At 36.9% G+C, this 15,778-nt stretch overlaps 1 pseudogene; it reads right to left on the bottom strand.

Moving 5' to 3' along the window:
* Window positions 1–15,778, bottom strand: part of LOC101593000 — a 107,370-nt pseudogene that overhangs the window by 35,319 nt on the left and 56,273 nt on the right.

The following is a 15,778-nucleotide window of genomic DNA, read 5'->3' as shown; positions in this document are numbered from 1 at the left end:
GAGAGAGGGAGAGAGGGAGAGAGGGAGAGAGAGAGAGAGAGAGAGAGAGAGAGAGAGAGAGAGAGAGAGAGAAACAATTGCCACATAAAATAGTTTGGAGGGAACAAATTTAAATTTTTTGATGGGATTGCCTGTCATTTAATTAGATGGCTGGAAGTTAATTTGTAATTTTTGATCTAATAATTTGTTATTCGTATTTCAAACTTTTTTCAATTATTATTTTTTATTCCTACATGCTTGCAGAATGTAATGGTAGTCCTCATGGCAAGTTGTCCCATGTACATAGCATGTAATTACTATTTCAGGGCCATATATGCAAGCAGATCTAACTTTTTTTCTAAAGCTTTCTTTTTTCAGAAAACACTCCTCTTCCATTTCACCACATCCTCTTGGTTTATCCAATCTACCAATGACTTTATCATTTACAGTAAAACACATTTTCAAAGTTCAGGCTTATTTTCAGAATCAGTATACTTAATGAATATTATAGTAAAAAACTGAGGTTGCTTAAAATTGATATTTTCATCTTATATAATTTAGTTCAATTTTCATGTATTTGAAGTCACTATCTTTTCATTACTTCTTAAGGATCCTGATTATTTATAAATATACATAAATAATGACTGCATGCTGAATTTAAATAGAATTATTTGGAAAATATGGCCTGCAATGGAATATAGTTTGCCTGTTAAAAATTTAAAAATGAGGGGCCTGCGGGTTAACTCAGTTGTTTAAGCACCTGCTATGGCAAAAATTTAAAAATGAAAATTCTGATCTTTAAAAAACTATGTTAACATAGAACAGGAACCAACCAATAGTTTAATAATTTAGAATGCTAAATTGAATAGTCAAATAGGCTTAATTTGTTTAGACCTTCTTTTAAAAATGTGTTTGGTAGAGGGTCTCACTACCAGCTCAGACTCATAGTGATCCTCCTGTTTTCAGCCTTCCCAGTGCTGGGACTATAGGCATGCATCACCATGCCTGGACTTGGGGCCAGCTCAGCGTGCCTGGGGTGGGGCCAGTGCAGCAAGTGGTGGCAGGGATCGAACTGCTGTCCCTGTTGCTGCATAAGCATGCACTTAGTCCACTGAGCTATCTCACCAGCCCTAAAATGTTATTTATTTATCTATTTATTTTCGAGGTACTGGGGATTGAACTGGAGACCTTGCACTTGCCAGGCAGGGACTTAAACCACTGAACTGTCTTCCTGGCAAGATCCTTGATGCAGTGTGTTAATTGCTTGTGGGAGATTGACTTTATACTATTGAAATAAATTTGTTAGTTTAGCAAAGAAAAGGTGACCTTTTTCTCAGAGAACAAGCTTGTTAGAATTAGGAAATTATAGCATTACATATCTTGTACGAAGAACAGCAGGTAGTTCCGACCCAAAGTTACCTCTTCTTCCACTGACATTTGAAATCCAAGTGTACTCACATGGAACATTTAATCATCTGTCTCATCCTCATTTCTGCAATATTTTCTTTTGTGTGTGTGGAATGCTCAGTGTTACAGACTATGTAACTTTAGACCTTAGTGAGTGTGAATGAAACCTTAGGACACAGGAATTTGACTTTCAAAGATTTCTTGACACTTTGTCTTCACTGCCTATTGCCAAGCCCGCGTAATCAGTACCCTGATAAATGGTGCATCCACTTCACTGGAAGAATTGCCAAAAAGAAGGATCAATATAGCTCATCTCAGTGACTCCAAACAATAGATAATTTGTATACAGAGTCCATTTAAATAGCACCCCTGATGTTATCTGTGGACCTAAAACAGGTGTGAATTGGTATTTGGCAGCTCTAACTTCCCACCGAGCAACCTCTTACTGGTCTCACGCTGCTTTCTTGTTCTTCTACAGCTGTTCAATTAGGTTATTTTACTTTGGATGAGAAAGTTAAAGTCTTTGAAGCTCTGATTACTTAGTAACACCATCACATGAGCAATACACCAACAATAAAGCCAGAAGTAAGTGTTTTGAGAACGAGTAATTGAGTAATTACATGCTGAGAAGAATAAAATGCAGTTAACAGTTTTTAAAAGCTCATGACACCATGCTATCATGACGCTTGGAATAATTTTAAAGCTTATAATATGAAAAATTCCATGACTCCCACACCCTAATATATACATCTCCTGAAAATTGCATTAGGAGTTTAGAATAATTTTATAGAAGAGGAGTTGGGTGGCAAAAAATCTCTCTCTCTTTCTAATTTCTGGTTTATGTTTTGTTGTAGATATGATTATGACCTTTCGATAATCAAAATTAGTGATTAATTAACACATTTATTTTTTAGTATCTGTGCTAATTAAGCATACTCTACTATATTTTTTCCAGTTTCCTTTAAAACTGAGTCCATATGCAAAATGTCTCTGCCTTCCTACATGTTTGTTTATTTATCTTGTGAAGCTGTTTGCTAAAATCTGTTCATGAAAGAGGTTGCGACTTGAGATTTGTGAGTGGGAGTGAAGAGAATTAAGACTAATGTTCCCTCGAAGTCCCTAGTGTACGTTCTTAGTGTAAACTTTGGCACCACTCAAAGCGATGGACTTCATGAAACTCGAGAAGGAAAGGTCAACCGCATGCTAAAGATCGTGTGGTGCACTGTTCTCACCGAATGCGTAAGGACTTCAACACTGTAGTTTGTGTTAAATTATCTCAGATAATAAGTTATAGAACCAGGCTTCATGGGGCTCTCTTCTGTCAATCGTCCCATTCTACTCCTCCTCCCTGTGGTGGTAATAATTTTAGTGCATATCACAAAGACAACAGAAATCAATTATTAAAAAATGTTCCCATCCTTTGTAGCCTGTCATACTGTATTCATACTCTGTTGTAGTCTAACCGTTTATTTGTGCTTTCTTTACTCATTCATTTATCCATCCTGTTATTAAAATGCATTTTTTTTCTATATGTTAGACACAGTGATGAGCCCGAGAAAGTGTATGAATGGCAAGGTCCCTGCCTGCAGGAGCTCACAGCCATATCAGTTCCAGATTTGAAGTGATACATTTCATTACTGTATCTTATGCCTGTTCCATAAAAGCCATTATTAATGGGCTTTGCATATAACTTCATTGAGTCTTCACTAATATCTTAAGTATAATTGATTACATTAAGCAGAGAAAAAGGAGACTTAGTGAAGGTGTGCACTATCTCTCCAGACCATCTCAGCCCATCCTCCGCAGAAAAGAGCTTTGAATCTCTGATTTCAAGGTCCAAGTTCTTTCCATTTCCCATGCTGTCTTACAATGTTTAAAAAAGAAAAGAATGCCTGGAATGTATTGTGTATCTACCTTTTAGCTTTGTTTATGCAGGGGAATTATCCTGTGGGAAATGAATGCAGTCCCTTCTCTCTCCTCTCGATGGACTTGGTCTGTTGTCAAAGAATAGCAATGGTTTTAGCTCAGGACTGGGAGCTCAAAGGCAAAGAACTCATGCACCCCTTTCTACTCTAATTACTAAACTATGCTTGAATGTATATTACTCCCAAACATTTCAATTTTGGAGAAGCTGAAATTATAATTTTGAAAATAGAGGATTAATAGCATATTTGTTTAGCATTTCATTTGGATACTGTGGGTAAATCTTGAAGAAAGAAGAACTGAATTAAGCCACATGTCATCAATACTAGGGCAATGGGAAAAAATATGCAGATGAACAATGAAGGCAGATCAGCAACAAAGAAATGGACCACTAAAGGGCAGCCTGCAGCAGGGATCAGAAAAAATGTGTTCTGTTATAGTTAAGTGGCCCATTTACATAAACACAAATATCAGATCCTTGGGGGGGGGAAGTAAGAAAGTCTCAAGAAGTTCTCATATAGCACCAAAAATGTGGAAGAATTTGGAGGAGATGTAGGATAAAACAGAACCTCAAAAGTCGAGATCCACACTGCTCTTCTGACTGACACTTTAAATACAAACATGAAAACAAAATTGCAGGTTTTAATCATACAATCTACTGAACTGAACAAATATTTAATGAGTATTATATTGCATACGCCATCTCCCACTCTCAATTTACATCCATGGAACACATCCCAAGAAATTACACTTTAATTTATCTATTTCAAACATGGCCCAAAGGTACACTGCATAAACCTTACATTTTAATTCTGATTCCTTTCTTTGATGTAATTGGGTTTTTTTTTTCCACAAAATTGTAACTATAGCCTTTATAAAGTGAAACAAAGTTAAAAGGAATTTTTAAAAAATCTGATGAAATAGTATCTGTTTTGAACAGATGGCAAATCTTAACTTTTATTTTTGCAATGCACATATTGTTAACACTTGACCTGGTATGTTCCCTTTGGATAATGACTGTAAAATGATAAAGCGAAGAAAAAACAACAAAAACTGTTATCCTGTTAGCAACAAAGATTAATTTGATATAGCCAAGCACTGCTAAATAATCTGGCAAACATGGAGTATTTTGTATATCTATTTTAGGAATATAAACTAGTCATTATGAAGGGTAGTGACAGGCAGGTATGTTGCAAATTTCCGATTAATTAAAATGCTGTTTAACAAGCCCTGCTAGAATGCAGAAGTTTTTCGTGATTGCTGTCACAAGCTGGGTTTCAGGTCTGTTTGCTGGGCTTCCTTTCCATTTAAGCTTCTCTATTCCCCTGTCCCTGGCCTACATTTCTTTGCATTGAAGTGAACCCAAGCACAGCAACATTAGCCTAATGCACGAGAACAATGAAGTGAAGAAAAAAAGACTAAAGAAGTAAGTCTAATTACTCTAGTTTTATAGAATAAGCTTTTAAGGCTAAGTTCACACTAGGGCAATTACCCGCCTAATTGCTCTAGTTTGAAGCTGGTTTGAAAAGATGTTTTCAGCAATGTGAGGGGAAAACATGCAAATTCAGTGGATTGGTTTGATCCCTCTTGCCCTTTTATTAAACAAAAGCCCCTTGAAGTACTGCGATGACATTCCTTGAATATACTTCTAATATACCACAAAGCCTTTCCTGCTGGAATGCAAGCTAGTGTGGAATTGCATCTAGGTTCATGTGCTAAGTTAAATAACCCACCAGTGAACAGAAAGGTCTAAGAGGCTATGCCTGCATTGATAGACATATCCAGCAATGTAAAGTCTAATGAATACCTTATTTATTTAAAAACTGCTTTATATATTTTTAGCTGGTTATAGTTTTGGGAGCCCCTTAATGTCAAACCACCTACCTGCTTTAAAAGTAAATGATTACAATATTTGATGGGATTCAGGTTTCATCTAGTGTTTGATGAAGAAGATGCTTCTTAGGAGTCAAAGCATGAGGGTAAGAAGGGGAAGGAGGGAGGGGACAGATGGACAGAAGCAGGCAAGTAGGGAACAAAGATGAGGTTCAAGCTAAAATTAAAACTGTTTGGGCATTTGGGTTCTGAGGTGGTTCAGGCCTTAGCAGAGGACATGCTGCTGTGGTTAAAATCTGTTTTGTGAACTGCTTGGATGAGAAAGAGCTATGAAGAGAGCCATTCAAAGCAAGAGTGGATTTAGGGCTCAAGGGATTGAATCCCCTAAACCACCCTCCTCATTGTACTAACGAGAATACTAAATTTTAGAGAAATGTCAGAGTCACATAAAGAATTAATCACACAGCCAGTTCTCAAATCCAGGCTTCTGCACCAGTCTGTCCGATAAAGGTTTACAGATGGGAAGATCAAATGGTCACTTCATTGGATGAGAAAAGTGCAGGAACATTTTCTAACTGCAATCTACTTTTAGGAAACCAGAAGGCAAATGTCAAAACCGTACAATAAGGTACCTAAGTACACATTAACAAATGGGACGCGCTACAAGAGATTTAGGGAAACAGTATCAGATAGGGTGAAGAAAGTTGAAAAATGTGTCAGGAGATCTGTAACTGAGGAGTGAAGGAATCTATTCTGGTTTAATGCTAAATACATATATAAAACCTGAGTTTATTGGGTATTTTCAAACAGAAAGAGGAGATCTCTGGCATATAGATTGCATTCTCCTCATCCAAAGTAATTGAGACCAGAAATATTATATTTTTGGATCTGCTTTATTTAAGGAATAATTGAATGTACATAATAAGATAGCTTTGAGATGGACCCAAGTATAAACATGAACTTCATTTTATGTTCTTTTATATATAGATTATATATACAAAGTCTGAAGTAAATTTTACATGACATTTTTAAAATAATTTGGGGCAGGAAACAAAGTGTGGAATTTGCACTTGCCAGGCAAGTATTTATTCTACTGAATTATCTCCCCAGCCCCTATGTATCAATTTTTTTCTGATGTTACTTCTCTGATAAGAGAGATTAAAGAAGACTAAAATTAAGAGACTCACTAGAAAAAGAAATGTGTGGATCTTAATTTGCAAAGGTATATCCCCCACAAATAAAACCAGAAAGATGATTTCCTTAACTTTACAGAGATAAGGGATGAAAGAGTCTATGGTTCCTAGTAGGTAAGAATTAATGAGAATAAATGGTGCCCATGTTTATGCCAAAAATTTTGTGATAGTCTTATTATTTTAAAATGTGTGAATATTCTTAACTCTTCCAAAGCTTAAGGGAAGAAGAAAATGACTAATGTATTCTCTTTGACTCAGAGAGGCCTGTATTTATTCAACCAAGGACGACTAATATCTTCTGTAAAAGTACCTGTTTCCTACTGTCTCCCTCACTATAGACATCACTATATTAAGGTTGTCAATATTTTTTTTTTAGTTTGCCATCCTTGCTTTATCCCAGGAGTCTGCAAACCATTTTTTTAAAGAGCAAGAGAATAGATGTTTAGGCTTTGGCGGCAGTAAGATCTCTTTTGCAAATTGCTCGACACTGCAATTGCACTACCAAAATCATCAAAGATAATACGTAAGGAGGTCAGGAACTACTCCATTCCAGGTGTGGGCTGTACTCGATCAAATAGTTTGTGAATTGCTATTTCAGAGGTATTGTGTACACCTACCTCTACCTGATGGAGGCTATAGGTTCATTTCAATAAGAAATTTAGAGAGAAAACAGATACTAAAAGTAGATTGTAACCTGTTTCATTTTTCGTTTCACTGGTTCAGGTAACTAGTGAAATAAATGGAAATGTGCACCCACAACACTGCTGCAGTCCAGTAACTAGGGCCATATGATGAGCTGACTTCCCTAGGCCCCTCCGTGGGCCTCTACACCTAACTGCTCAATTTTCCACTCACACTCATAGTTTTTTCAAGGAGACACAAAAAGATAACTGTGCTTGAGAGAAATAAAAGGCTGAAGTACAATTAAAGACTTACACCTCAAGGGCTGGAGAGATAGCTCAGAAGTCTAAGCTCCTGCCTGGCAAGTGCAAGGACTAGAGTTCAATCCCTAATACCACACGCTGTGCTGGCTGTGACAAATGGGCATGCCTTGTGGGCCACCAAAACCGGGCATGGTGGCACACGCCTGTAATCTCAGCCTTGGGGAGGCTGAGACAGGAGGATCACTATGAGTCCAAGCTGTGTAGTGTAGAGAGACCCTAATTCTAATGAATAAATAAATAATTTTTAAAAATGATAGTCTCCAATTTTTTTTAAAAAAAGAATGACACCTCAAATCAGACAAAGAAGGATAAAAGAGCTTTTCATTTATTTTCAGTTATCTCCCATCCTTAAACTAGTCAATTCACATATCACTGAATTTTCAATAATATAATAAAAATCATGCATCTTCCCCTTTAATATCATTTCTCCTTTTTAATATCATTTCTGATAAAGGAATAATTTATAGATATGTGAAGCCAAAAGGAATGGGTGTGAGCTACAGAGGTGAAGAGGGCCCGGCCCCTCCTCAACACAGGATCCCTTGTAGTGACAGGAACAGGGCATCTGGCACTGACCATGTCCCTCCAGGTGAATTTTTTGGGTGGCCTTGAAGTTCCTTTCTACACATTTAGCCTCATCCCTAAAAAAAGAATTCTTTAAAAGTCTGGCAAAGCCTGCTTTCTGTTCAAGAACAAAGCAAAATTAATCACTTGGGTAGAAATTGAAGTTAGTTGAGTTATTTGATATATTATTTCTAAAATATATTAATGCTACAAGCATCCTGGGTCACAGGTTTTAAACTTTTGTTTGTTTTTGTTGTTGGTGGGGTGGTTGTTTGGGTTTTTTGTTGTTGTTCTGTTTGTTTGTTTGTTTTTGCATACTGCTACGCAATTCTCTGTCTCTCTCTCTCTCCCTCGGCTCCATCTCCACTCTTTCAAATCCCCTCACCTCTCTGTCCTTGTCTGGGCCTCTCTGGCATCTTGGCATCCCCAGGCCAAGCAGTGCTGAATGTCATATCATGCACACGCGAGACACACAAACCAGCCCCTGCCTCCCCTTGGATACTCAAGGAGACAAGAGCGAGTGGTACTGGTGGTAGCATTTGGAAGAGGAGAACAGCAGCCCATCATACCAACCCGCCAAGCAATCGAGCAAAAATTCATTTTAAAAAGAGGCTTTTTATCATTTATGTATAAGCCATCAAGGTTCAATAAAATGGTTTCTTTCTTTAAAAAAAAAGTAGAAGAAAATCATAATTTACCCATAATTTATGTAAAGTTGTTGGTCCATGGTGTTAAAATTTACAGAAAACAAACAAAATAACAGGGCTGGGGTGATAGTTGGGCAATCTAAGTGTCTGTTTGGCAAGCGCAAGGACCCGAATTTGGGGTATGTGTGTGTGTGTGTGTGTGTGTGTGTGTGTGTGTGTGCTCAGGTTTGACCTTTTTAATCAGTTCTGAAGGACATTCCAAACACATGAGACATGAAGGAATGTTTTTTCTTCCAGTATTAAAAAAAATGACATTCACAAGCATTTTCAAGAAGCTCTTATACTCATGATGGTAGATCATCAATTAAAAAAAAAAAAAATCAGTCCAGGCAATAATATTCTTGATACAGACTGCTTACCGGTACATCCAAAAATCTTTCTACTCATGATTAAGAATTGTGTACATATTTTAAAAATAACCCCAGAAACATGATTTAAAAGAAAAACATCAGTCTGGCACAACTTTTTGTGGGCCAGAAGCAATGATCCCGTGAGTCCAAAGTAAAAACTTTTATAAGGAGAAACCCCCATAACTCTACAAATGTCTCAGAAATTTGACTTTAAATGGGGGGAAATTAAAATAACAGAGCTTGGGATACCTTGGGAGCTCAACTAAAAAATAGGAAATATACTGAACAATTTTTAGAGCGGCTTCAAAAATCTTTATACAGTGATTTGGAAGGACGATTCTGGATGAGAAGTGTTATTCCTTATGTGTGTCAGGTCTACAAGCCTCTTAATTGTCATAATTGTCTCTGTAATTCTCTCCTGAGTATTGATCATAGCCTCCCTGGCTTCTGCCACTATAGTCTCTGGATCGCCCATAACCATATCCAAACCGTCCAGGTCGACTGTCATGCCTGCCACTCCCATAGCCCTGGTCCCCACCACCTCTAGTGTATCTGCGACCACATCCATGGGCCCCAAAAGGACCCCTCCTCTGGTGCCCTGGGCAGACATGCCTACATGGTCCACACGGATCTGGCGACTATCCAGACTCTCATGGCATCTGAGGCATGCTCTGGATTGGTAAAAGTGATGAAGTCAAAACTGGATCACTGTTTCCCGAGGACCCAAAATTGATCAACGGTACTGCATACTGTGTTGGTCTGGAATCCCAGGCACACAGGCGTGGTGGTGCACACCTGTAATCCCAATACTGGGGAGGCTGAGACAGGAGGATCACTATGAGTCTAAGCAGCATAGTGAGACCCTTTATCAAATAAATAAACTTTTTAAAAATAATTTTTTTAAAAAGCTACTTCAGGTGGTTTTTACCTTGTCACCTTGTTCCCTTAGAGACTTAGTAAAACTGATAGTTGAAGCATTTTTAACTTATTTTAAAAAATAAAAATGAGTTGGGAAAGAGAAATGATATCAATTGCCAGCCTGCAGAAAGTGAGAGTCCACACGTGTGACCGCCATTCTGAATCATCTTCTGCTAGCAGAGAGCCGTATGCCCTTCTTTCAGACACACATTGAAAATGTTTATTAAAAAAAACACAAAAACAGAGAGAGATAACATTGCAGTTGTCCCGGCTTCCCGCAGGGCACGTACTATCAGGGCTCTGCCACTAAAGAATGAACATGTACTGGCTTATGTGAACAAGCCAGTTGCCACTAGACTGCCATGCTGGTGTCCTGTACTGCAGTGTGTGTGAGACAAAAAAGAAAAAAAAAATCAGCTAACGAGAAAAATATATATAGCTATGATATATAGATATAATATATGAAACATAGGCTTCTATAAAATGTAGTATCTATAAAATATATATCTACAGACTATACATAATATATCTAATAGATAAACATATATTAAGATGCACAGATAAACAGATGTAGTATTAAGCAATTACAAAGTGAATCATATATATATATATATGATTTAAGATATATATATATCTTAAATTACATATAACAAATTGATTCTCAGAGAATGTTTTCATTGATTATTCCCATGTATTAATCTCATATCCTATAGTTACAATTGATGAAGGCTAGTTGATATTGTCACTTACATTCATGAAGGACACAAAAGTGATTCAGCACAACAAATCCTATTTTAATGACAGGATCCACATACTTGCTCAATCAAGTGAGTTTGAAATTCTTTGAGTGTATTTCCTTTAAAGTGCATTATTAGCAATCTAATAGATTGCTACCAATAGAACAACTTTATTTATTTATTTATTTATTTATTTATTTATTTATTTATCTTTGGAGAACAACTTTAAAAATTGAATTTTCATAGCTAACACTCCTCCAATACTTTTTAAGATTGACCAAACACTAAAATAATATAACAGCCCTGATTTGTATTTGTTGAGCCCCACAGCGTAGGCGTTTGTGCTACAACCAACACACCTACTCTACCTAAGTGAAATCCCATAAATACATACTGAATATACTGACACAATACAAATATATACCTTCAAAAGCATAGCTTTAGTAAAATAATTAGGAAGTGATGAGTTTGAGCATTTGTGATTACCTTCTAAGTATCTATGTATTTTCTTGTAACCTTTGATGATTCAATTTTTAGTCATTGCTGAATTTTTCCAAACTAGTTGAAAAAAATCCTGAGAGTTAACCACTAACTTCTGTTTAGCTTGTACAAACTGTCTTCTGCATGCATGCGAATATATTCACATTCTCTTCCATGTGTGCGGGAGTCCACAAAGATGTATGTACAATATGCATTGTGTTAACATCATAGACAGTATTTTTGATATTCTTAAATATTTATATTATCCTATTAGTATTTCAGTGTAGGGTTCACTCAGTTCTGCTTTTGGGGAGATTGATGTAGGAGAAAATTTGAATTGTCAGTTATCCCAGTTTTCTTCAAGTAGATAGGGACAAGGTGGAGGATATAGACTTTATTGTATTATATACCATCAATTTGACTACTCTTAAAATATTCTCAAACCTTGCTTCTGTTTCTTGCAGATCTCTGAAATCTTTAGCACAAAGGAATCACCCTCACTGGAAAGATAAGTTTCCCTACAGAGATACGTCCTCTGAATGAAATTTCAGATTGTGCCCTATTGAACTGAATATTCTATGAACTATTAAGCACATGCTTCTGATAAAAGAACAGTAGCCATTAAGGTCATTGCACTTGAGGCTTTCGTTTGAACTTCTTTTGGGTTCAAGGCAAACAAAAATCTTTTGTTTTACTTACTTTCTTCCTCAGCCTAGAGGCAGTGTAAGGGATGATGAGAAAGAAAACTCCTTCTCTCTAGATTTTTGAAAACTGTACAATCTAATGATGGAAAAGTACTGCCTTCTGAAACAAGACAGATCAAAGTAGCCTACTAGATACTCAGAAAATATATACTTCTTATGGGAATCTCCCAAGTATGAGATTATTTTGAGCTTTCAATCTTATAATTAAATAGCAACATATAAGAAAATAAAACAATGAAAATAGCCGCTTTATAAAACATTGAAGAGTCTGTCGTTTAACACTCATGAAATTTGAGTAGCTTTGCTCACAAGCCTTGAACTTAGAAACCTTGAGAACTAAATATTTAAGAAACATCCTTTTTTGGTAAGATTATTTATTTTTAAATTAATTTTATTGAGAAACAAATAGCAATGAGACAGTTTCAAAACAGGTTAGTAGGACAGTTTCAATAATTGATACATTGCATATTGTTGTCTTCATAGAGGTTTTTCTTAGTACAAGATGCAGATATGATATCCTATCCAAACACTATTAGTACAAATCTTTCTTCTCATTGAATTAAAAGAAAGTAGCTAAATATCTATCCTATTTTTGTATATACAGATACAAAATGGTCCTTCACTTATATCTCTTTTTTGTTTAGTTTTGCAAGCCATGGGGATTACATTACCATTTGAATATTGTAAGTGCATGAATTCAGCAAAATAATCCAATATAGTCCAGCAGTCCATAATAGTAGTGGGTTATCTGTAGGACTGGCAATGTCAGAAGTCGTTGACTTGAGCCTTTTGTGGATCAGCATATTAAATGGCACTACTTTTTATACCTGGGTTTTTATACTTTTCTGCTGGATGGTTAAGACCAAGATAAAGCGAGACCTATATAACAAGAAATGTAACTTTTGTATCTGACAAGGTCAGTCAAATCCTCTCAGGATTTACCCTGAAACCCTGTACCACAGTTTGTAGATCTTTTGTCAGTATCAACCATGTGGATGAGTCACGGCCATTGCTAGACCAATTTGCTCTCTGTGAAAGCCTGAGAGAATGTTTTCTCTCTAGGTGACTCTCTTTTGGTGCATTATGCATCATTAATCACTTTCCTCTGTGGCCCCATAATCTCCTTGATCAAAAAATTTGGGACATCACTGAGTTGCAAGATGAAAATCATCCTTTAATAATAAACAAATGTCCCTTTAAAATTGGCTTGGAATAAAGTATTAATTGAGTAATTTTCACAGAGCAAAAGTTCACCAATTTTTAATCAAGAGTAGAGTCTGTACAGAAACAGAGCAGTGGTCACTTTCATGTACCTGCTGTCAAATAGCTAGATTTGTGCTATCCCAGTGGATATACAGGAAACACATCATCAGATTTGCAAAGTTCAAAAGAGTCTCTGGTACCCTGGGTCCTAAATGACAGTCACTAGATAGCCACTGTCTTGGCCCCATATTAATCTCAGCTATGGTTTTATCCAAGCTTGGACACTGCAAATTTTAACTCTGCTTTCACTAGCATATTTTGCCAGAATAGGCACATCTGCTTCCTGCCTTGATCGCTATGCACCCACAAATGAGCAGCTCAGAAGTATAAAGGAAAAAAAGTGCTAAGACTCAACCAATGATCACTTTGAGCTCCTTCTTCAGTTCTATGGGGGAAATTTTTGTGGTTGTTTGTTTGTTTCATTTTTTGCAATACTGGGGATCAAACTTGGAATCTTGCACTCTTGACCCTTGCGGAAAAATTTTTAAAAGACATTCTGTATGTGGCTTCAAGTGGGCTTAAACCCTCATTGCTCTGATTTCTCATCTTAAAGGAACCCTTCCCTGTTTCTTATTTTCTCTCTTCTGATCCTCACCTCTGTCCTTTGGGATTACCCTCCAAACACCACCTGAAAATAAGACAGACTTTCCCTTGGAAATTTAAGATAAAAGAGCAAGAAAATATTTGTTACTTTATATTCACCCCTAGGGAAATCCTTTTCTGACACACCCCCAATCTCACTGGAGAATGAAGGCACTCCTTATTTTGGCGCTATCAGGAAAAACAATGTGTGTGATTGAAAAGAGAAATCTTTCAATATTTGGTAGACTTCATCAACCATGACAGTGACCCTAGTGTGCCCATCTACTAAACCATTTCAGTCTGCCCTACTAAGGATGGACTTTTATGGCTTTGCCCCCCACTGAAGTTTCCCAAGTGTTCCTGGCCCTAGAAACTTTCTTTGCCTAAACTGCATCTGGACAAAGTGTTAGAACAAGAAGAAGGAAAACTGCACCTCTGATACAATTGCATGTACAACCTACAGCTGCTTTCTGACGACAAGTTCCTTCCTGGAGACATGCAATATTCCGAAGCACATAAGATTTCCTCAGTCCTGAGATCTGCAGAACAAGTAACACTGCGGCAGAACTGATGCAAAATCGAACTAGAAAAAGACTCTGCAAAATATTTCTCAGGAGTAAGACAATTCCTTTCACTTTTAGTAAAACAATTAGTTCTTTAGTGATCCGACAGTTTGTTCTCTTTCATTCATACTTTATTATATTTTCCCTTTTGGGGAAAAATACCTATTACTACACTATTCTAAAACATTACAACTTTTAATTTTGTTTCCATTTTCTGTACCTAACATATCAAATCAAAGCAGCATCTGTAGGTATCAGACTCAAAATTCAATGAAGTAGACAGCAAAGCACAAGTCCAATATGAAAACTTTTCTCTGCGTTGAGACACTGTGATATTCTTTTTTAATTAGTATTTCATTAGTGTATACTTGCAGTGGTGCGTGACCTTACACTCATCATACAGAGTGGGTACCTGAATAGAGCACACCTTAAGTCCTTTATTTCTCCTTCCCGTCTACTTTCTCCCACCTCTTGGTTCTTTCCTGTTTCAATAACAACTTCCTGGAAAAAAACCTCTGTCAAATGCCTGTATTCGTGCATATGTCCACGGTTTAAACTGTGATTTTTATTCAAAATTGGTGGGTTTTGAGAATTTATAAGGATATGCTGTCAAAATTTGCTTATTCCATAAAGCACAAATCCAAAACATTCACCCAGATCATTCACTGATAATGACCATTCATCTCACACACATATATTGAATGTATTGATAAAGTAAAAATAAGTGGATGACAGAACACATTCACACTTGTCTACAGTAAATTTAATACAGCTAAGTGAATATTCCTTTCTCACCCATATTATTGTCAAAATCAATTGTTTATTTATTTATTTATCTTTAAATTTATTTATTGTCTATTTGGAGAGAGATACTCACGATGCCGCTCAAGCTGGCCTTCAGCTCAGCTCACTTTGTAGCCCAGGCTGGTAACAAACTCACAGCAATCCTGCTGCCTCAGCCTCCGGAGTTCTAGGATCACAGGCATGCACCACTACACCCAGCCTCAATTTTGTATTTAGAGATGAGTTCTTCTCCACATGGTCACTAAAGTTACCACTTTCTAACGTTCTGTTTTCTTCGGTTCAGTTTCAGAGCTACACATAAATGCAAGAGAGGCAGAACCCAAGTGAACACTGGCGTTTTTTTCTACATATTCCCAGATAATCTAGGAAACTGCTTCTGGATCTTTGTACTCATCTGCATGCTTTGCTTCTGCTCCTTCAGGGGCCTTAGGGCTACTGAAGCTATTGTGCTGGGATGCACTGGAAGTGCCTGGGAGCTACCCACAGCTGATAACTGAAGGTTGCTGATATCTGAAAGCCCAGATCTTGCACACACAGGAGCTACTGACTCAGTCAGTTTAAATTCCACAGCACACAGAGGAGATTATAGAGAAGGCTACACTTGCATTTGGATTTTTGTTTAGCTTTTTTTAATTTTCCTCTTCCTCTTAACAGACTTTTAAAAATTCCTTGAATAGGAATCCACAGCTTACAGAAACTCAACGAAATCTCTTCACTTTGTTCCTCCTGCACATACTGGTATCCTCTGCTGTCACTTTTCAATAATTTATTCACTTTAACTTCACTAGTATGTTTGTGATACATAACTGTTACTTTGTATAACTATA

The sequence above is a fragment of the Octodon degus genome, unplaced genomic scaffold, assembly GCF_000260255.1.
Source record: "Octodon degus isolate 3935 unplaced genomic scaffold, OctDeg1.0 scaffold00012, whole genome shotgun sequence".
NCBI classification, from domain to species: Eukaryota; Metazoa; Chordata; class Mammalia; order Rodentia; family Octodontidae; genus Octodon; species Octodon degus.
This window is presented reverse-complemented; position numbering and strand designations above follow the sequence as displayed.